General features: G+C 37.9%; 1 long non-coding RNA gene across 1 annotated transcript in view; it reads left to right on the forward strand.

Moving 5' to 3' along the window:
• The window catches only part of LOC114013600 (uncharacterized), a 54,987-nt gene extending 48,036 nt beyond the window's left edge, over window positions 1-6,951 (forward strand). Inside the window, exon 3 of the long non-coding RNA XR_003556669.2 lies at window positions 6,449-6,951. This is a non-coding gene — a long non-coding RNA (uncharacterized LOC114013600). The remainder of the gene's footprint in view (window positions 1-6,448) is intronic.
• Window positions 6,952-23,560: the final 16,609 nt, after the last annotated feature.

Raw genomic sequence — 23,560 nt, forward strand, 5'->3', positions numbered from 1 at the left:
ACAATGAAGAAAACTGGGCGTTGATAGAATATCAGATCTTTGATTAAAACAATATTCTTAAATTTTTTTCCTCCAGCTAGATAAGCTGAACAAGATCCCCGAAGTTTAGCTATGCAACATTACTCAGTTTAACTGTTACTTTATGTTCGCCTGTGTTCAGATGCTTATAGTGAGAGAACATTCCCAATCCGCACAGAGACAGAGACTGTATTTTGTTAGGATAGCAGACTTGTTATGTTCCATTCAGCTCAGCACCATTAAGCTTCTGGGTCTAGCGTTTGCTGTCTGCCGCCAGGATTAATATCTTAGTATTTTCTTCCTAGTCTATGGTTACATTTCAAGAATTAAATGATCATTCAGAAAGTTGGCTTCAGTTTATGAGCTGTTAAACCTAAGAGAGATACAGTACGTCAAAACGAAAAGAAATAGTCAAAGTTAAAATCATTAATGTTAACTTCGTCCTTAGAGTCTCTATCACTAGGCACATAATGTGCACCCATTCCTGTTACAATAATCTCACTCATATCTAAAAAGATGATTTTCTGTGGAAGACCCAGAGGACACTTTTCTGTTGTTTTGAGCTTTGTGAGAAGGTGGACTGAGAACTCTGCAGTCAGAAATCTTGCATTTACACCCCTGGCATGTCTGGCACTGCCAAAGGAAGCGAAGCTGTCCCCACACTACCCCATTAGCTGACCCTGGGCTGGATTTGGAGGCTGAGTGACAGCTCAGCTGTTGTGCCCTTTCACTTTTTCCCCTGTCATTAAAGACCATCAAGTAAGGAGATGGGTAGGATCAAATGAAATGCTGGTTGGGCTATACAGACACCCCTTTTCTGGGATCCTGGCAGGAGCTACTACTTCCCTTCACACTCCTAAAGAAACATATGATGAAGGCAGAAATTCCCAGGCAGCTTCAGGCTGGACCCAGCTAGCTAGGCTGACTGGAAAGCTCTTTCCCAAACTTGACTTCTTTCTAAAAATACTTTCTTACCCAGGAATCTTATATGAGGATCTCTTTTGCCATAACAAGGTTTTCTGTGTATCTTCAGAAAATCTCCAAGCCGTGTTTATTCTTCCTAAATTGAAAAAAGCTAATAACTGTCTAAGACTAATGCTAATAAGTATAATAAGTGTCACTATCAGCATTGCCTCTTATTGTGCTGTCACTCTCTCTCTCCTTATATTACCTGTAATTTTTTTCCCTATCATTTTAATTTTTATTCACCTAGTATTTGGCATACAGGTCCAAAGTTCAGGCAAATATAACAATCAGTTGAGAAATACTCACCAGACAAGTATTCATGCACTCCTGTATCACCTGACATATGGTGAACAAGCTGATGAATGACTCAGGATTTAAATGGTAATTACCATTCATCATTATAATAGACTTGCTAATTCATAAATTCTTGGTAAGCCAATTTTCTACAAAAAGGTTAATAATAAGAGTGGAAAAGAAAGAAAAAATAGCCCTAGTGTGATAAAAAATGTAAAAGCTAGAATATCTTCACTGCCACATACCCCTTCTAATGATTGAGTAGTTTTGCACCAAAGTGCTTACTGACGCAATACCACTTGCTGTACTGGGGCTCTGATGGAAACAAGGGCAGACAGAAAAATCCAGAACCTCACTGCTCAAGGAGGAGGTTGAGGTGTGTCAAAGACAAAGGGACTAAGAGTCACACAAGGCAGGCAGGATCCCCCTCACCCATTTCCTAGTTTTATAGTACTTGGTGACAAAGTCATGTTCTCAGAACTGCTCACAACATACAAGGTAGGGAAAACTGTATGGGAATGTTCCTGGGACTCTAAAGTGATACTGGGAGAAATGCACTGACCCAGCCATCATAACTGATCTCAAGTCATCTCACCACCAAAAGCTTCATTGACTGTTCTGTCGGTTCCTCTGAGAAAAGAAACATTAAGTCGTGTCTGCTTTGGTTAAAATAATAAAAAAGAAAAAAACCCCACACACACACAAAAAAAAAGGAAGATCGCCTCATTGTATGATCTCTGTCTGGAAGAGCACTGTGAACATAATTTACAAACCCTATGGAAAACAGCAACGTAAACTAGAAACACATACAGGCAACACTGAAATTCTATATATCCAGCACTCAACACAGCACTTACTCCCTCATTAGATAATGTACATAAATGCACACAAATGCAGATACTCGTTCCACCTCTAATCCTTGCGTAGCCACATCTTTTTATCATAAAAGGCCAATATGGGAAAGGCGTCATTGCCTCACCAAGGCATGCATTTTCTCTGTCTGCCTACAACCTCCTACCCCTTGCCTGAGCACCACAGACGTAGACACTATCCTAAATTACGAGATGGACTTACTTTATGCTTCAGATGCATAAGACTAAGGAGGCCAGGGATAAGGAGAAGATGCATCTATTTACAAAGCAATGAGGGACAAGAGGAAGAAAGAACAATGGAAGTGATGCAGGGGAGCTCAGTGCTCTTTCCCCTCACTCTCTCGTACTGTTGCTGTCATGTAGGGGAAACCGAAGAGATATCCACGTCCAAAAGAATGAAGTAGTCAAGGCTGAAATCGAGATTTTGATCATTTTAGCCTGCATTTGGAACCATGCAGGGAAATTTGCCCTTTCAATCTGTTGCACATTAAGTATCAAGGTGATTGGACAGATATTGGGTATTCAGGGATACAGGATTTGGAAGGGAAAAAAATCAACCCAGATCTGTTGTGGACTACATAACACCATACCGGGCTTATGGATAATACTAAAATTTACTACAACATACTGCATGTTTAAAAAAGTTTATAACGTGGGTAAACTTAATGACTGCTTTCCTGCAAAACAAACTCTTCTAGCAACATAATATGAAATTCCTGCCAAGACAGACTATCTTTGCATGAATTTTTCTCTTTCTCTCTTTCTTTGTGTCTCTTGTATGCACACATTTTAAAATTTAAGAACTGATTTAAATTTAAAAAAGGATGTTAAAACCTTACCAGTTCCTCAAATTCAGGGGACTTCTCTGAAACCCACAAAAGTTTAAAGGTATATTTAGAGCTCCTTATTTTGGTCCAAATCCTTAACTATGGAAAGAAAGATGTAAAACATCAAAATGTGCTCTGCATGAGGACTGCTTTTCAGAGTGGGCTTATATTTGGAACTTTGGATAATTTGTGAAAAATATTCAGTTGCACTGAATATAACAATTGGGCAGTGTGGAGATTATAAAGGAAGTAGTAAGAAGTTATCTATGTCATTATTTGCTTGACAGTATATAACAGTAAATGTGTATAAAGCAAAACTGAAAGCATACAGAACAACTTCAAAACAAAAGAAAAAATAGAGCTCAAATACAGAAGTAAGGTAATTCAGGCATCATTCTGAAGAGCATAGGTTCAGGCCTAGTGTTCAGATGCACCTACATTTTAGGCTACACTATCAAGCTAAATACAAAGTCCCAGAATACAGCGCATGTTTTCTTTATTACAAAAATGATCAGATTAACCTACAGTGGCAGTAAAATAATTTTAACACTGGATTTCAAAAATAGAATATATCAAGCCTTTATATATTTGCATGACTTCTGTTGTATTTTTTGTGTGTGGTAAGCCAGAAACTTAAAACAAGTAGTATGAAATGCCATGATTAACAAGTATAACTGCAATTTTTGTTTTCCTGGGGATACAAAGCATAAAAAAAAGTCAGCTTTTGGGTCAGCTGCAATGGGGAGTTAAATTGGAATAGAATGAATCAGAATGCTTTTGCTCAGCCAACTACATAATCAAAGGATAAAGATTCCACTGAACAATTTAGTACCCAACTTCCCTAACTAACCTTTTTGTCATAAATCAAAATATTTCATTTTATAGTTAAAAGTTAGTCTTAGCATTGACGATAAAGAGAAAGGAAGGGAACAGCACAGACAGCCATGAGCTACTTATAGTAGTATGAGGTCACACATCCAGAGACTCCTGTGACATCACAGTAAGCTCTGGTGGATGGTGAAGTCACTGCGATGACACAGAAGTGTCCTTGGGCTCGGTTTGTTTGCACCATACTTTTTGTACCTGGTTATTATATGTAAAATACTCTTTATGATTACTAGGAAGAATACATTCCCTTGCTGATCTGTATTTTGATATCTTGGGAATCTCAATTTATTGAAGATTTTCTATTACTGAATGAGAGCATTATAGGGTTTTAGGCTTACAACACAGTTTCGGGGTTGAGCTGCTATTGCTGAACAGTGGGATATAGAAATGATGAATTGACATTAGTACATAGGCCCACATGGTTGCCATTAGATGCTTGAAAACCTGCTTTAAAGTGACTCATTCACTAGCTTTACTGTTTTCAGGGTTAAATTCTAAAATTGGCCAAATTTTTCCAGAGGTTGAATACTTACAATTCTCATGAATTTACTGCTAAACATCAGTTATTGAAGTTGATGGAAGATGAATGCAAATGTTTGGCCTCAAAGTCTGTGTTGCTTTTATGGAAATTTTGAGAAATGAATGTGCAGTTGTGTGATCTTAGGAATATTTGAGGTTTTATTTCACAGCTTTTCCTATGCTTTCACTTTAGAATTGTATATTGCTTTTGATGGCTGCTTTTTCTAACAGATGTATACTCTTCTTTGTAATAAGGTTTTCTACTTACTGATATATTGGAAGGAGAGATTAGCATGAGTATTTCTACCTGTAAAAATAGTTCTGATTTGCTCCATAGTGAGCAAATCAGGGGTTTGCCCTTTTTAACGACCTTCAAAAAAATATTCTCTTTATTGGGACGGTATAAATCTGTAGTTGTTTCATCTACTGTGTTGCAGCCTTGCCCCCAAAAGACTAAAATACAACAAGGAAAGTTACACATAAGGTGACAATGGTGACTGTAGGTATGGAAGAATTTCATGTAAGAGAGATGGAGCAGAGGAAAGAGAGATTGCAGAGGAAGGAGGTACTCCATGTCATAAATGGCATGGTGAAAGAGAATATGGAACAATCGATGACCATGATACCTATCATAAGAAAGAAAAAGAACAAGTACAGATTTAAAGGAATAAAAGAAATGGTCTTTTATTCAATGCATAACTAAATCAGGGAACTCATTGCCACAGGATATTGTGAAGGCCAAAACTCTAACAAACCCATAAAAAAGCTAATAGATTCTTGAAATTAAGAACCATGGAGTCTATTAACCATGGTGATGTACCTACTGCCTTCTGCTCAGGAAATCCCTCAACCATGAGTTGCAAGACAATGAAAAGTTTTCAAACCCATTATCACTCTGTCCATTCCCTGCTCACGGAGTGTTTTTCAAAAGTCCCTGCCTAGTTATTTTCAGAGAAGAAATCCTGGATTGCATGGCTATTATTCTGATGCATAACAAATTTTATGTTCTTATATTCTCCATACTAGAACTTTTCTGATAGAAAAATAGAAGACATTTCTACCAAGATAGTCTGTAGGACTTTGTACTCAGTAATCCACAGGTAGCCAAATGCTCTGGAACCACAGTATACTCCTAGTACAGTAGAGATCTGTAAAGAATTCCTATAATATTTGCCTTTTTTGCCCCATCTGATCCTTTTTTTAACCTAGCTCCGACCAGTACTTGCAGAGCCAGCGGACTACTACATGATTAGGATGAATTGGCCTCACAGCACATATTGTCTAGAAACCAGTGGTCTTAACACTATGTTGAAACAAGCATATACAGATATGTATATAGACACACACACACCACACCTTTTTTTTCAGCCGTACAAGTCACTATCCCAAGATAACATGATGGAAGCTGAAACCAAAATATTCACTCAGACTCTAGAGTTTTCCTTGCATAATATATGGCCTAGACATCATTCGTCCAAAACTCCCATTTATGCTCGGACTGTTCCTATAAAAATGCCAAACTTTAAATTTTGTCAAAAAAACGTTCATTCTGCTGTATCTAATACGACGTAGCCTACCTCTTTGCACTTATGCTTGTAAGCTAAGCAGGGCTGCAGCATAGGTCATTGTGCTGGACCATTGCTAACCAGGCTGGTCACACACTTTGGCCCCCCATCACCCTCAGACAACCCACAGGTTCAGGAGGTTGTCCTTCAAGAACAGTATCTGCCTTGTGCCTTGTGGGCATCCTGCTTTGGGGGGAAGAAAATTCAGGCACATGCACATGACATGCACTTTGCCTCAGAGACGAAGAAAAGCCTTTTATACTTCACTGATCAGGCACAGCCTCTGACTGTTGTATAGCAGTATCATTCCAGGTGCTAATTACTTGAAAAATATTTATGTCTTTAGTTTTTGCAATTATACATTGACACCATACAGATAGCCTTGGGAAAATTCCTTGGTTTGTGTGGGCTGAATATCATAGATGATTGTGGTGGTTTGTCCCAACTTTAACATCTGTTAGTCTCTGGTACTCCTAACTGGCTTCTTTTTTACTGGCAGAGTCTTCTGGCTCCTTAAAGCATCATTGGCACGAGGGAAAGAGAGCCATGTGGAACATTTCTGGGCAGCGCAAGCATATGGTGTGGTGCAAGCTGCATAATACAGTACTGGTGTTCTTCCTGATGTTGGTCTTTTAGTCGGATGTGGCTGTTTTCACGCTAATGTGTACATTTCTTGGAGAACTGCAGTGAAGCCTTTTCCAAAAAACTGCCGGCCCCACACCTTGCTCGATCCACTGTGAAAGAACGTACTTTTGGCTTGGAGATTTTTGGGTGAAGTGTGCATGGTCTTTCATCTTAAAAAGAAACCTAGTGTAGTACCAAACTGTCTCTGGCTGCAAATAAGAAATGATTATCAGGCATCTCTTGATGCTTTCTGAGATAGAAGTCTTCCTGTGGGGTTTTCTTCTTGCTCAAGGTCAGATAACTTTCACAGTACTCACATCATCTACAAGATTTACTATTGGTTATAAAAATAGCTGTGAAATATAGGTTTATTCTTGACGTCTGGAAGTGGGCTTGGTGTTGTAACTGGTCTATAAATAATAAAAGTAAATATCCACGCATGAATACTTTGAGGCATAATGCATGTATTAAGCACACGGTATATGTACCATCAAGTATTCCAGAAATATCTAATATGTTCTGAAATATATATTCTGATTTTTTCCTTCACCCCATAAACTGAGCAAATGTCTCTGGAGCCATGTGTCTGCACTCAGGGTTTAGTCATATGCTGCCAAATCATCTGCATGAGGAAACACAAAGGCATCTACTGCATAAGCCTCCTGCTATGTGGATCCATAGCCACAAACAACAACATTTGTGGCTGGTTTACCATTACCTTCGTGTCCCTTTTCTTTCATCCCATGCAGATTTGTAGGGGAGTAACACAGGCTCCTCCAGATTATTTAACATGACAACCAGGAAGGATGAGCCAGCATGGAAAAGGAAGCGGGAACAAACCACACTGAGCAAAAGGTTGGCCAAGCTTAGTTTTCCTATAGATTAAGGAAGGAGCAGCCAAGATAAGCAAGGCTGTCAGTGCAGCTCATGATGAAGGGGATGAACCCTCAAATGACATCTGGGTTCTCTTTTGTCTTTCAGCACCAGAGTTTAGAGAAATGCTAGATGCACACGAAGATTTCAGGAGAGAAGACATTTTGGAGACATGCATATTTTGGAAGGTTGTGGATGTCATTTTGGTTAGAAAATTACACAGCAATGAACTCACTTTAATACAGAAATATTATTTTTTCTTTTTTTTCCTGTGGTGATCTCAAATACACAATGGTTATTCCTTCGTGGTGTAAATCTGTAATGTAGATTACCTGGGTTTGGCTGACAAAAATGTTTCAGCAAATGTTTCATCCCATTCCTGCACTGTTTGTCTTGGTTTTCAGCACTGAGTTTATAGTCCACATTGAATGACCAGCCTTGTGCTTAATTGATCCATAAGAAAAGAGAAATTTCAAGGCAGGCTTAAGCGGAGAAGCTACTCTTTGTGGAGTAGCTACATATTTCTGCATATGTTTGTGAGAAGGTCCTTTTTCAACTGAAATATAACAGATATCTGATGGTATCTGATTGCATATTCATGTATATCTTAGAGGTCCACATGCAGAGTTATGTTTTGCAAGGGCACCATCATAGTTTGTGCCCATTCTTGAAATATAAAATTGCTGTGTTTTCCCCTGAAAAAGGCCACCCGTTTGTGCTCCTGATAGCATGGTGAGCCTGAAGGGAGGAGGACCTCTTAACCGTTCAGAGAAGATATACTACATAAAGCTTTATTTATACTTTCTTCAAAAAACAAATCTGGGCCAAATTTTCCAGTGCTTCTTCAGGAGATTCATCGTATTTGACTCTCAAGACATCTAGGAAGTAAAAATTCCTATTCAATCCAACTAAGTTCCATTCTGCCTTGCGAAGCTTGAGAGCTTCTCTGTCTTCTTGGAACATAAGGAACTACCTAGTTCTATACAATGTTTTGTTTCTGAAAGCCTGTCTGAACAGCCATTTAAACCCTGGAAGTATCTGATAATACAGGATCTGAAAATCAACCTGAATACAGGTTTAATTCAAAATTTCTGGTAATGACAGCAGCCAACAGTTGTTAATTATAAGCCATGGCTCCAGTGTAGACTAAGCTGAGGGAAGTGTACATGATCATCTAGGTTAGTGCAGATGCTGCTGTAGTTATGTTGCAGTTCCAGTGATGTTCTGGTTTTGTTTTTTTTTCTTATGAACTGCAAGTCTTCCCACAAAAAGGTGTGTGGGACCACTGACAACAGCAGTTAAATCTTCACTAGCAGATGTATTGAAAATAAAAAAAAATATTTCATGAATTCTGGAAAAGTGCACATAATCTAATAATATTTCTCAGTTTTCTTCAACCTAGCTCCCAAAGATCTCTAAACACTTTTCAGATATGATTTCAGTGTCACCATATCCCCAGCTCATCATCTGATGGAAGGGGAATAAGTAGCTGTGCAAGTATGCCGCCTTCTCTGAAGCACGGAGTACCTGTAACAAAAAAACGAGAGCTGTAAAAGTGCAGTACCTTTGAAGATAAGTCTGTTCTTACATGATATGACTAATCTCATCAAGGGCAGTGAAGTATGTATACATGTGTTTAAATGTACGTTCTGAATAGCTGTAATAGCCCAGCTTTTGAAGGTACTATAGTATCTAACTCTTATCAGAGGCAAGGCAGCCCAGCTTCTGGGAACCTGCTGTTGTCTGGATTCTGACAAAGCCCAGTGCCTCAAGGTAAGCACAGCCTCAGGCATCTCCTCTTGCACGATAGTCCTGCCCCATAGACTGTTTTGGTCATTTGGCCCAAACCCATCAACAGAAAACTCTTGAGAATATATGGAAGCAGAAGCAAAGAAAGACAATTTTCTGTACATGTTGCTCCAGGGCATTACGATGTTTCTCATGCCTCCTTTTTCCCTTCTGAGAGTGGTAAACTGAGCCAGCTTGTGGAGATCTATTACAACTAAGGAAAGATTCTGGAGCTCCTCAACATAAAATACACAGAAAACCCCAGAAGTCTGCAATATTATTTCAGAGCCTGGAAATAGTCTTCCTATGACAGCACAGGTATAGGAATAAAGTGTTCTGTGTACATTTTATGATGCTGTATATTTTGAGAGAGATTTGAGGTCACCCTCAAAGGGGGAGTTTCTCTTATGAGTTAGGCCTGAACGATTTTATTTAAAATTAATAAATAAGAAATTAAAGAGGAGCTTGTTTCTCCAAAATCCAAGTTGTAAAATGTATTTGGTTTGATTATTTTTTTGTTTTGCTTATTGTTCTTTTGGTGTTTTATGTTCTTACATGACTACAAAGATTTAAGCAGAATTTTTAGTTTTGGTTCAATAAGATTGTAAAGAGCTTTAGCGATCACAGTGCCAATTCAAACTTACTTCCTACTAAAGAGCAAACCAAAGGAATGCTCACGTTTTCTGGTTTAAATTCTTCATTAAAAAGTAAAAGTTTAAATTGGCAAGGAAACTGCTGTTTAAGCTGCTAGTACACCAACATCAGAGAAAGTTGAGTTTTAGGCCTTGGTACTCTGCCAGGTACTGTACTGCATATAACCAAGATAAATACAGAAATAAAGAAAAAGAAGATGGATGAGATAAGTTTGATTTAGCCTTTGTTGCCCTAATGGGTTTAGTATAAATAAATAAAAGTTTACGAAGTATCTCTTGAGGCCATAACCAACAGACTTTCAAAATCTGTCAATTTGCACAATGCAGCAAGTCCAAAAAATGGTAACATATAACTGCAAAGCGCAGTCTTGTTTGGTCAAATGACTGGTGTATGTTTCTGAAGAAATAGCTCTTATAACTTACTTAAAGCTCTGCTTATGAGTAATAGGCCTTTTTGCTCGTGAGTGAAATAATTATGTCCAGTATTACACCACTTAGCTCTCTTAAAAGTTATAGCATCAGGGTCCTGATGTTGTAGTTTGGCATTTCAACTGTAAGAACTGAGTTTTAACATATAATATCTCAGCCATTCTGGATCCTGTCCACCTAAAACTTGGCAGGCAGGTTTGTCTGCCCAGATGATTTTTTTAATAGTTTAAAATTAGTTAGGCTTTTTCTAGCAGTAGAATAGCCAAGAATTAGTTTGGAGCTAGTTATAGATTTAGGGTTTTTTTTTAACTGGCTCTAATTATAAAATGATTCTGTTATAATAATAAAAAAAAAAGGACAATCTGCTACTTGTCACCATTTTTTGTAGACTGCTGCACTTTGGATTTTGAAGCAAAAAACATTATAAAACCCAAAAGAGAAACCATGAAAATCAAATATTGAGCCTTGGGGAAAGTGAATTCTCCAGGTGACTTTACCAGTTCCACTTTACCTAGGCAATCAGAATGGTCAAAATAAAACACTTAGAAGTTTAAAAATTATGTTCTACACTTGCACCACACTGTGTCAGTCTTGCTTTTTTCTATGCCTACATAGATGACATCTCTGGGGAGTCAACCACTCCCAAACTGGTGTGGCCAGTGAGCCACTATCAAACATCAAAATTTCACAGGAGTCACTATGCACTCTCATCTTTGATCTTTTAAATAAAGACCCTGTATAAACTAACTCCTGGGACCTAATGTGTTGGCTTCATGGTCCAGCACTATACTTCAAACCAGCGCCTGGGAGTCAAGAAGAGCAAGTTTTGCTGTGGCTCTCAATGGCCACAAAAAAAATTGTCTCTAATATCAGCTGTTCCTGTGCCCGAATACTCAGAATGGGCCAACTGGTAATATTACAGATGGTCAGCAATCCCTAGAGTGTCTGACAGTTTGTCAGTAGAATTTAAAAAAAAAAAAAAAAAAAAAAAAAACAACACAAAACCAAAACCAAACAAACAAAAAAACCTTATTCTGCTTTGTTATTCAGGTAAATCATGCAGATTTAGAACACAGGCACTTTTAATAGACCAGATTAAGGAAAGGTTCTTAACCTAACCAAAGCCTGTACTAGTACTTATAGTCAGAGAAGTACACATCACTAATTCTTTGATTCACTGTCTGAACTGAAAAATTAAGAGCACATATATTACTTTGATCCACATCTGAAACAATATAAGTTTAAATGTCTTCTGCAGGTTTAGAAAAGAATAAAAAAATCAATCTAAATCATAAAATATTCAGGGTTTTTTAGAGAATTTTTGAAGTTTTCTTTATTAAACAAATGTATATTTAAGTTTGAAATGTCATTTTAAAATTAACAAATCAAAACACTGCAATTAGAATATGTCTAAGCAAATGTTTTGACTGAAAAAAACTTTTTCCCCACAACCAAACAGTAAAAATCCAACATGATTTCACAAGTTCTTTTCATTAACTTATATCTACGTTATTTTATGATTTAAAAATATTAAGAAATAAAACAGAATAAGCAGAAAATATCCTGCTTTCATGGATTTCCAGGCTTTTCCATGGGTTTCGTGGTTATGCACTAGCAAAGAGCACCTTTTTAAAGAATCTGTTACACTGCTAATTCATTGTTCCAAGCGTACAATAATATCCTCTCTTTACATAGTTCATACTGTCTAAAAATATATGCCCATTTTCTCTTTCTTGCTTTTATTGTATTTTACTCTGAGGTGCTTATCTTAAAAAAACTTTTGTCAGGAAGAAAACAGGTTGGAAGCTCTGTCCATCAATCTGTCATCAAGGCGTCTTACCAAACGGTCACATTTCTTGTTAGTTAAAAAAAAAAAAAAAAAGTATATTTATCATCAGGCAGAGGTAGTCCTCCAGGCTGTCACCATGGTGTTACCATGTTGCTGTTGCAGCTTTCCATATGAACAGAATTAAAGCCAGCACTGAAGTCTTACACCCAAGGCAGCATTACTATGGCAATATCAATGTCATCATCTCTTTCCATGTGCACAAAGTCTAAGCAATGTATTTAGTAACACAAGTGCAGACTTCAGCGTTGGAGACCCCCTTACTTTCCTATCTTGGATTTAAAAGCCTTCTATTAGGAAAAGAAGATCCCAACTGAAATGAGATTATAATGCAATCATCCGGTTCAGAACATTATGCCATGATTTTAGCAGCATGCTAGAAACTCCCTGTGCTCCTGAGCTTAATGAAATTTGAACTTATTATATGGTTCAGCACAGTTTTTGGAAGACAACCAATAAGTATGGGAGGTTTGCAGTTGAGACAAGGGGCTTGTTTGCCAGGATTTGACTCTCTCGAGGAAAGCTAGCTGCAGGACCAGATCTTTTCTTTTTGTTGGATGTAAAACAGCTATGCTCATAGCAGTATTTACTGGTGATGGCAGCCTGTGATAGAGCTATATCTTTCCAGCAATACTTTAACCAAAGAATATCCAGTAATGACTGCAGCTGCATACCCACTCAAAGGTGCTTTGCCACTGTATAATACAGTATTCAAGAGGAGGCACTTGACTGCAGCAGTGCATTTAAATGTGGGAATCCACCTATTGAGTAAAAATCACATACTACACCTTTCTAGGTGTTACTTCATGTGACATTATAATATGAAGCTATCCTGGAATGAAAAAAATAAAAGATGTGTACCTGCACACAACTGCTTGTTCTATTTTTCAGGCTAACAGCTTAGCTGTAACATTTGTGCATTAGCTAAATAACATCTCAAGGGGAGCTGGAGATAGAACCTTGATGTCTCCTGATTGTACGTGTGTGAGTTTGTGCTCTCAGAGGATGGTCCTTAAAAAACTCCCTGCTGGAAGCTATTGTGCATATTGTAAAAGGACCGTTGCTAAGTGCCAATTGAGCTAGTACTGTATACTTGCCATTTTAAAAGAAGATTTCATACCACTTGATTATGTTAAATAGAAATGTTTGAAATTTAAACTGAATTACATCAAAATGGCACAGTAGTTATGTGTCTAAAGAGCTGCTGCTGCTCTCTCTCATAACTAATGTCAATCCCTTCTGGTAGACGGTTTTATGTGAAACTGTGACAGAGTATATTACAGGAGAAGTTTAGAGAGCCTTGATATAAAGAAGTCATAAATAAATACTACCATAAAACCAGACCTGTGTTTGTATTAACAAGCAAGAACTCCTTACAGTAAAGTACTGTCCTTAGCCAAAAAGAGATACCATTTTTTAAGGTCAGAACTTCATCTTTAGCCTTTAGGTTGTGCTAAGGTGTTAGAGGTTTTCTAAGGTGCAGAATATAACTATTTAGGGGAACTCAGTGAATGCCAGTAGTACAATCTAGAGAATATCTTTAGTAGAAATAATGCAGAAATTACCCAAAGATCAACTTACTAAGAAATAACAAAGACAAATAATAATAATAATAATATCAATAGCTAGTCAGCAACATAGTCTGACCGGAACCAGAAATCCAAGATCATTATCAAATAGATGGGAGAGAACTGAATAATATAACACAATAAATTGGAAAATGTACTTAAAAAAAAAAAAAAGAGAGATGGGCACCTACTCTCTATATACAAAAGGTATTTTTATGATCAGTAACTGATGACATAGCATGCAGAGATGGGTAAAAATAATAGATCACTTTTAAAAAGCTACTTCAGGATTTATGAATTTGAGACAAATTTGATAAGTAGTTCTGCGGCAGGAAACAAAGGAAAAACTCAGATACCTTTAAACTGATTTTACTGTTCCCAAAACATATTCTTCTAAGTTTTCATTTTGACTTTTTGGTTTTGTTTTGTTTTGTTTTGTTTTTTTCCGAAAGAGCCAAAATTCAGGTAAATTAAATAGTTTTTAAAAAAAAAAAAATCAATAAATACCAGACAAATCTGAGGGGAAGGGATTGTCTGCTTCTTTTTCAATGACTTTATATTTCAGGTGGTCTGGAAATTCTAAACCGCAATTTTTCCTTTAGGGAGTGAAGAGAAAAATATATTATTTAAATAGCTCAAGTAACACTCCAGGGGCATCAAATGTGTCATTTCCCATTCCAGAATATTTTTGTATCTTACACTGTGGTGAAATGCTCAGTTGGCTGCTCCCCCACTCACCCTTGACAGAGTCAATCTGATTTTACCCTTGGAAGGCAACAGGTAATTTCCTCAACAAAAGAGCAATGGCACTTTCATGTATTTTCACTCAGTCTCCTGCGATGTTGCTGGAACGAGGTGGTTAATGGGTTGTGCTGGAAATTATAACCTGCCCACCAGTTTCATCAGTGGAAGGTCCTCATATGGGCACCAGGCTACACGCTGTGGTCAACAAAATGCTGCAGCACATGCACTTATCTTCTAGTGTTTTTTTTCAGCTTCCTACAGGCTGGGCTGCACACTTTGACATGTCTTTTCATCCGATGCTTATACTCCTAAGCTCAAGCTTGGTTTCCAGTGATGATACCAGACCTACTGGCATGTTCTAAGAAATTATCAAGACCCCAGGCTGCCTTTTCTGTTACAAAATTAAAATCTACTGTGCTTCACACAGCTGAAGATTGACTCCTTTTAGAATGTATTGCCATGGTATTCTTAATTTTTGATTTATTATCTATAGGGTAAATACACTCAAGACTTCACTGTTAGGACCCTGCTGCAGTTTTAATCTGAAATGCAACTTGAAATTTATCTTTTACATGGCTCCTGTTAAAACACAGAAATATGTGCTTTGAGCTCACTGTTGCTTTTAGCTGGAGTCTGGTGTGGCCAGCTCACCTGTGGAGTGAAGAAACAAGCGTGTTGAGTTTCTGTGATGACAGCGCTGGAACTAATATTGTAGCGGTGATGCAGCAGCCTGAGTTACAATAACTCACTCCCCTAATTAGTTACTGCTGACATCTTGTTTTGTAGCAAGACCCTTCTTATTCAGGCTGACACTGTAACTAGCATTCTGAAGCGCTCACCTGACTTCTTGCACGAGCAACAAACACCCTGTGAAAGCACAAAGGGACCCTCTGAGGCGCTGATCCTTACCTGGATGCAGTGAACAACACCTGGCAGAATAACGAACATCCCAGTATCAGATCAATGCCTTTTGGCTCCTTTTGTGGTTTTTTGTTTGTTTGTTTGTTTAATAGAAGTAAGCTTACCACACCAGGAACAAATGTAAATATGCAGGGTCTAGCTTTTTATGGCTTTACTTTTGGTTTCTTTAGTTTACCAAATATTCAAGAAATTATCACTATCTTTGATATTCTCTGGGTTATTCCTAAGCTGTTCTTTTTGTTTCTTTTTTTTCTGTAGTTTACTTGTTTAGTTCATTTCTATTTCCTAGTCAATTGACAATATCACTGGTTTAATAAATAAGCAAACTTCTCTTTCACTAGCAATTCAGTTCCCTCATTTTTAACCTCCTTCAAAGCTTTTTATTCTCCAGTTCTCAAACCATTCTCTTTTGAACACCTGATTCCTAGTTCAATTTTAAATTGAACAAGAAAAAAATTAGCTTCCCGCAGTTTTCATTCACGTTACAATGAGTTATAAAAAAAAGTGTGGTCATTACGGTTACATTTGTGCTCAGGAAAAATCAGCTGCAATGTATTTACTTGTCGAGTTAGAGTTTTTGCAATTACAACTGCCAAACCCCCTCTTCCAGGGATGGAGCTGTATATGCCCCCAAAACTAATGCCCTTGACTAAGAGGGTTTTCAAAGTACTGTTTTAACTTCCACTACCACAACCTCCTTTGCACTTCATGTTTACTGTGTACACTCTGTATCTCTTATACTGAAGTATATAGTGTATAAGTAGGGACTGATGAATCATCATACAAGCGAATGAGAGAGTGCTGGAAACTGAGGATAATGTAGTACCTGTGATGTACCTTCTATTACAACATTCATTTGTTCACTGAAATATTTTTAAATGTGTAGATTTAAAATAATAAAGGAAATCTTTTTTTTACATTTTGCTTTGAATTTTTATGCTGAATTTTATTGAAACATACTTTTTAAAATCAGTCATTTTAGTATCCATTTTTATCAAATTATAATCTTTTACCACTTAATAATAGAGGAGCAGAAGCTTTTTAAGCACATAACAACTGTGACAATTTGATGGAATTCAGTTTGAGTAATAATTTTATCAAATAATATATTTCTTTTTAAAAATACCATTTATTAAAACATTATCCACAATTTAGGCAGAATGGTAAAGCAAATGTCATTTTTAAATACAAGACCCACCTTTGCTGAAAGCGCAGCACAATCACAACATGTTATAGGAAGTGTTGGCATGCTTTGGAACACAGGATGACTCTATCAATAGATTATTAAGCCTACAGATGAGAGCCCAGTGTATCTGAGCTAAGTACTACTTTTTTTTCCCTGTGCATCTCCATTGATTTTAATGAGTTTTTATGGGTTTAACTCAAGACAGGATATGACTCTCAGCACCTGGTGCACGGAGACACACTTGCCTGAAACAGACTAAAGCATTTGTAGGCTCCCAAAAAGCAAATTTTACTCTCAGAACATCTTCAGGTGATGCCCCAGGGAAAGTGAAGTCCTGGGGATGGGATCTGGCAGGCACCAACATAAAAGCAACCTCAGCATGGATACGTTTAGGAAAGATCAGGGCAAATAATCAGAGGCATTCCTTTGGCAATGGCAGGTGGGGGATGGAAATAAAATTCCTTAAACTGAAGCTGTTCTGTGGAAATGAGACCCAGGCAGAAGATGGAAAACATACTGAAATACAATAAAGTATCAGGTATAATAAGTAGCTGGGACGGAAAGCAAAGGTTAAGGTATATGTACATAATTTCAGAAATGGAAACTGTTACTCTCAATGAGAGGGCCAAAAATGTTTCCTCTCAGCACTTCAACTTACCCACAAAATTCCCAAGAAGAGTTTCTTCCAAGACACCTGGACTGTCTTGGTCAAGCTTCAGGCTTATGACATTTTTTTCGTTTGCAGCTTTCTCTAATCTCTATACAATATTTTAAATTTTGTTCTAAGAATAAAGGTGTTTACCTCAGAGGAAGAGGACCTGCATCCTCCATGTGCAGAAGTCTAGAAAACTCAGCAGTCCAGACTGTAGACACATCTAAACCAAACAAACTTCTACATTTGCTGACAGTCTAGCTGCCCCGCAGAGAGGCTGCGTGGCCTGAACAGGACTGGCCTGGAGCAGGGACAAATGACATCATGGTAGTGGCCAGGGGTCTGATTTGATTTAGTCAATGGTCTTTACAAAATTCTGCTGGCTCTGAAGCCTGCCAGACTTCATCATAGGCAACTTTAATTCCTTAAAATGACAGAAGCGAAGTCATTACATCAACTGAGTGGTTTTCTGATGTGTAAATGAGAAGGAAAAAAAAAAAGCCCATTGCAGCATCGGAGCTGCTGCAAGGGAGGGACAACTGTCTTGCCAGGAGGTGGGGTGGAAAGAAAGAAAAGTAGGAAGAGAGATGAGGGAGAAGGAGAGCAAGTGATTCCTTCATTTCAGCAGCAGCATGGTAGCGGGTAAGCTACCATTAACCTCTGGTTGTAGAGGTCTCAACACTACCTTACCTCTATTTTTAAGATCTTTATTAATGGAAGAACTCATAAAAGGCCACTTTCATTTCTTCAGGGAATACTGTGAACACAAGAAGTCTCCCACTTCAGACAACAGTCAGTCCTTCAAAGCAACCAACTCACTGAATAACTGCTTGGGTTAGTACATCTGCCATTGGAACAAGTCCACTTCTTGCTAGGGTGAGATTAGGCTTTTTTATGTATGTGCTGACTTGTCAAAAAGCACTAGAAAATAATCTTCTTAAACATTTATTATTTTACTAGCAAGGAATTCTGCAGTTGATGTAATCATAAAGGAATGGACATAAACAAGCATAAGATTTTTCACATTTTGAACTATTCTTAACTGTAAACCTTAGGGCAGGCTTTCAGGAGGTAAATACTTACTTCAGATAAAAACTTGTCTTCCATTAAGATAAAATTTGCATTTAGTTTGTTTTCCTAGTTTCTTTTGCAAAGTTTGTATAAGCCTCTTGAGTTCAGTGTCTTACCTGATCAGCATGGATACTCCTTCATGTAAGAGAAATATATATATTATGAGGTTTCTTGATGAATTCCAACTTTTCTAAGACTTCAGATGGTTTTCTGTATTTTGTTTATCTCTAAAAGAAGTGTTCCATGACGTTGTTATCACTGTTCCATATACTGCTCCTGAACCATTTTCCTACAAGAATTTTGTTGTGGATGCCCTTAATATTTCACAAGTGCTCCATGAAATACTGCTGTCTCTTTAGAATTTACCGTGTCCTTTTCCTGCCTGTAACTGCAGACAGAATATAATTCTTCTAGTGGTCTGTATGAATATTCATAAGTGACAAGTAGTCCAAGTTCTAAAGTATCGGATTGGGAGGTTTTGCAATTATTAGATCAGGGCTTCTCTCAGTTGTACCCTGGGATTAAAATAGCTTTATTTCAGTGCAATAACAGAGGAAGAACACAAGATTACAATAGATTTTAACAAAAAGGAGATAACTTTGCATTATTTTTCATTCTTCTTCCAGTTTCTGTCACAAGGATGGAGTCACGCTGTGACATTCTTCTCTGGATATAGGAACATGAGAATGATATACTGGACTTTAAATGTCTTGAGTTTTGTAATATATAATAGTTGAGTTTTACTTCTCTCGCCCCAGTATTTTGCATTCTGATAGGCAAGTGCTACTTCACCGCTAAGGCCCTTCTGCTGACCTTTAACACAGCAGATAGCTTCAGCAGTGCAATTATCAGGACGGGTTGTGGTGTCCTGGAAGCAGCCAGCGTGTGCACGTGTATAAACTGGGATATCAAGGATGTAAAAAGCAGAGGAGCACGTACCAGGCAAGTGAAGCCATTTGATCATGACATCCCAGTCAAGCTAAAGTCAGAGTGGCAGTTATGTCAGAAATTCTTGCTTAGCCTCCCTCATGCATTTCAGTGAAAACATAAGAGAGAACAGATTAACATGACCCCATTTTACTTTCTCTTAAACTATTATAGTTTCCAACTCAGAAAGTTCTGCCTACCAGTTGAGTAACAGGAAACCAGCATACAGGAATCTGGTATGCCTGCTTGATGTATATTGTTTGTAAGTTTTCCCCCTGGTTTTCAGTTCCACCACTGCCACTGGTCCTTACATGGTTCTAAGGCTGTTATTTCTAAATGTGGGTGCCTAAAGCATAAATACATATCAGGGTGTTCATCCTCAATGTATAAAACTACTTTGTATGAGAAACAAACCCAGCATTTGGCCTTCCTACAAGAGGCCTACAACTCCTTCTTCCTACAACTTCCTACAACTACAACAGGGCACAGATAATACAGGTCTCAGTGGTCTATTACTGCAACATGTTCAGTAAAGAACAATGTACAGTACTATAAGCAGAAGACAGCCCACCCATGAAAGGTAAAGAAAAATAGACATAAATGTTCCACCTACTGTAGCTTTTGCTGTTGCGCTTGTTACCACTACTGGTGCTGAGGAACTGCTCTGAAATTTTGCTGGAACTGAAAATGTTTTCATGACAGAAGCATTTGTGCTGTGTGTTACTTTTGCCCTTACAAATACGATTAAAGAAGTCTGGTGGGGGTTTCTTTTCTTTTAATGAGTAGCACCCTTTAGAAGCACACTTGGTATACCCTCTTTGCTATTGCTTTCTTTACCTTCACTGTTTCTCTTTCCTTCGCTTGGTGGCTGTTGTCACACAGTTTGCCTTCTCAAGCTCCAGCCCTCCTCCATCTTCTTCCTATTCTCCCTCCAAACAAAACAAAGCAAAACAAAGATCTGTTCATTATTTTTTCTTCCTGAGACAAGTTCATGTTTTTTCAACATACTACAGGAGGACAGTATATGCTGATTTTGCTGCTTAAATATTATTTTTCATAGTTTCTGTGTTTATTTTTCCAAATGTGCTAAGAGACCTCCCAATGAGATCCCTTCTTCCCTCTCCACAGTCTTCCCCTTAGGAATCTGAATGTTGCTAATATCTCTTGGGTAAAGTCCAGCCACTGTGTCCACATCAAGTCAAGCTGAATTTACTCCATGCCCTGCAGCTGTTCCATTGTCTCCTTATTACAACACAAGTTTTTATTTGTTTTATTTATTTATCATTTCTAAGTACCAGGCTTTCTGGCAAAATGTTGCCAGCTGGAGGTTACATGGAAAATGTTTAGCACAGCTTTAACACATGCTCCAGAGTATGTGTATATGAATTTCATTCTTGGTAAATCAGCATTTAGGGAGTACGGGGAAATAGGCTGTGAAATGCAATCAGCTTGTCCTGAGCTGCGGTGCTATTTAATAAAATCTCGAGCAAATTCAAATAGCAGAAACTCATCCAAGTCCTCAGTGCATGCATTTGCTCCTCCCTGAACTATCAATGTCAAAACAGTCTCTTAGGCAACTATGTCAAAGAAAAATGAAGAAAAATAAATAGAAGAAAAAAAATGAATAGATACTTCTGATGAATAACCATCATCCCTGACTGTGCTAAATCACATCTCTAATCTCTTTATTTTGAGCATTTATTAGCATTTACTTCCCCCAGTTAAATAAGAATGAAGTGCTATAAATAATATTTATGCCTCTAGGAGCTTATGTAGAGGGTCTTCTGGTTTTCTGTAGCTTTTCCTTCATTCAGAATTAACTAGACAACTTCTCTGTCGACATGGCATAAAATACAGCAATAAGGAAGAAAACTATTGATATCTGCATAAAGTTCCTCTGCTTGTCAGGTATGAGGAGGTACTGCACTGGCTCACAGATCCCCTTATCATTGTTTGGTGCAACAAGAATTCCAATTTCAATGTCTGCTGCTGTGTCCCCATGTCAGTCCAACAGAGATGTCTCCCAGCACATTGGCCAAGCATATTAAGAGTAGGTCTGTCTTTCTGGACATCCCTCAAATTTATGTTGGATTCCCACCTGTGAATCATAACAAACACACACTTTGGTACTGCCCTCAACTTGAATACCTTTACAGGCAACTCTCTATTTCATGCATCTATCAGTAGGACTTGGAAACAGACAGGAAAAACATAAGTATAAACTCCTGGTGAGTACCGATTTCTTTTCACTGTGAATTTCCAGTGGATTCTTCATGAGTTTTCTGGACTGTTATCCAAAATATACTGATCTTAGTCCATCTTAACGACGGATTGTGGTTTGGTTCAACCTGATACTTCAGTGGGAAAATAATTTCTAAAACATTTCTCAGAAACAACAGTGTGCACCAGGATCCATTTGGATTAGAACACAACTGATGATTTGTGACAGTTTGGATCCTCACTACTTATACAAAAGCTAAATAAAAATTGAAACATATAACATGGCATTAATCTACGTATTTGATGTTAAAGTCTGCTAGAATCTAAGTTCAGGTGTGAGTCCAAATAAGGCAAGGAATTGAGATACATGTAATATATACCTTTCTATAGCTGTGTTGACATATGTATGATGCGTCACTTCTAATGAATTTAGGTTTATAATGACTAATTTTCCTCTTCCCTCTCTCCAGGATACCTCACCACTGACTCTGATGGTTTAAGGAAGATTACATTGGTGTAGGAGCATCATGGCACCACAACACTTCAATTTAGGAAGAAAATCAAAACATGGAGGGCTCCAGATGTGTGCAAGTCAAAAGATGACCACTCTTTACTTAAACATACACTTTCTTCTCGCTAGTTATGTATTGGTAAGCATGTGGTACATGTTCAGGGCAGTTTAAATCAATCTACAAAAGTTTATATTGATATGCATGACTAATGAACATAATAATTGTCTTACATATCACCTCTGACTTCGGACTCTTGGGTTCAAGCCATCAGAATGAGTAGTTTTGTGACTTTTCAACCTTGAAACGTGATATAGATTGGTTATGACATTAAGTTTTGACGAGAAGCCTCTACCAAAGAAAATAGACATTTTGAGAACTGCCACTTTCTGCCTCTCTAAATCCCCAGCTTTCTGTTTTGAAATAAGATTTGAATGTTCAGTCACAGAGAGAACTCTGCAGATTCTCATCCTGACCTTTTCCAGCGTAAGCTCATTTATGATGTTACCCTGCACTAGAAGCTGGCATAGCAACCTTCAACCCGGTCTTAAGTTAAGCTATTGAGCAAGTGTCTTTTAAAGAGCATTCATATCCATACTTGCTTTCATGTTATGCGGGACAAGTAGTAGGACACTTATCTGGGCCACCAGCTACGCATCCATGAACACAAACAAGAAAGACAATTGTGTTAGCTCCACCTCAAGATATTTGTCTTCCCCAGCTGAACTGTGGAACAAAGCTAAGGCCCTATATTCAGTGTGTGGCAGGGGGAGGTCAGTGAGCAGAACTGTAAGGTTTTGTACCACTTCTATGAATTTAACAGCAGGGGCTGGGAGCCACATAACACCTGGATAATCATTACACAGATGATACCAAGGCAGAAATTTTCTTTCAGAACTAAGAACAGCCTCCAAAATGTGGTCGGTAGCCACAGAGGCCAATTTGGATTGAATCAACAGCAGACTGCAATGAAAGTAAATCGTGAAAACAAAATTCTCAGGAAGCAAATTTCCTGTATGACAACATTTTCTTTCTCTAATAACAAGCTGTGCAGGTCGATATATCAATAGCTGTTTATAATAATAATAAATCGGGTACATAGAATATTAAAAAAACACACAGCATTTCAGTGAAGTGGCGAATAAACCTGTAATCCACAAAGTGTTACTCTCTTAATGCCTGATCCTGTCTGGGTCTGATAACGATCGCTGTCAATTAACATCACAGAGAGCTGCTTGTGCTGTGGACCTCCCAGCTGGCCAGCAGCCCATGCAGAATGAGGCAGCAGCCTGGGCTGGTGTAAAACTCTTAAGTGCTGTAAGAAGAAAGTTAGAAGGAAGTAAAGGTTCAAAGTGAGGAGTGTGCACCTTCTGAACTGGTCCTGCTAGCAATGAGCTGCACAGCCAGCCAGTATAGCCAGTGCCATTTGAAATAACCTTTAAGCCCTCCTAACTTTATTAACTGTGTGTCTGTCTTCTAGAACTATGGATCTTTCTTTTACAAATTAGTATTTTTAATGCTTACCTCAGAAACTCATTTGCCAAAAGAATAAAGTGCCTGAATTTGGATCTGTATTTGAACATTTTATAGAAGTTATCTT

The sequence above is a fragment of the Falco peregrinus genome, chromosome 6 (assembly GCF_023634155.1).
Source record: "Falco peregrinus isolate bFalPer1 chromosome 6, bFalPer1.pri, whole genome shotgun sequence".
Lineage (NCBI taxonomy): Eukaryota > Metazoa > Chordata > Aves > Falconiformes > Falconidae > Falco > Falco peregrinus.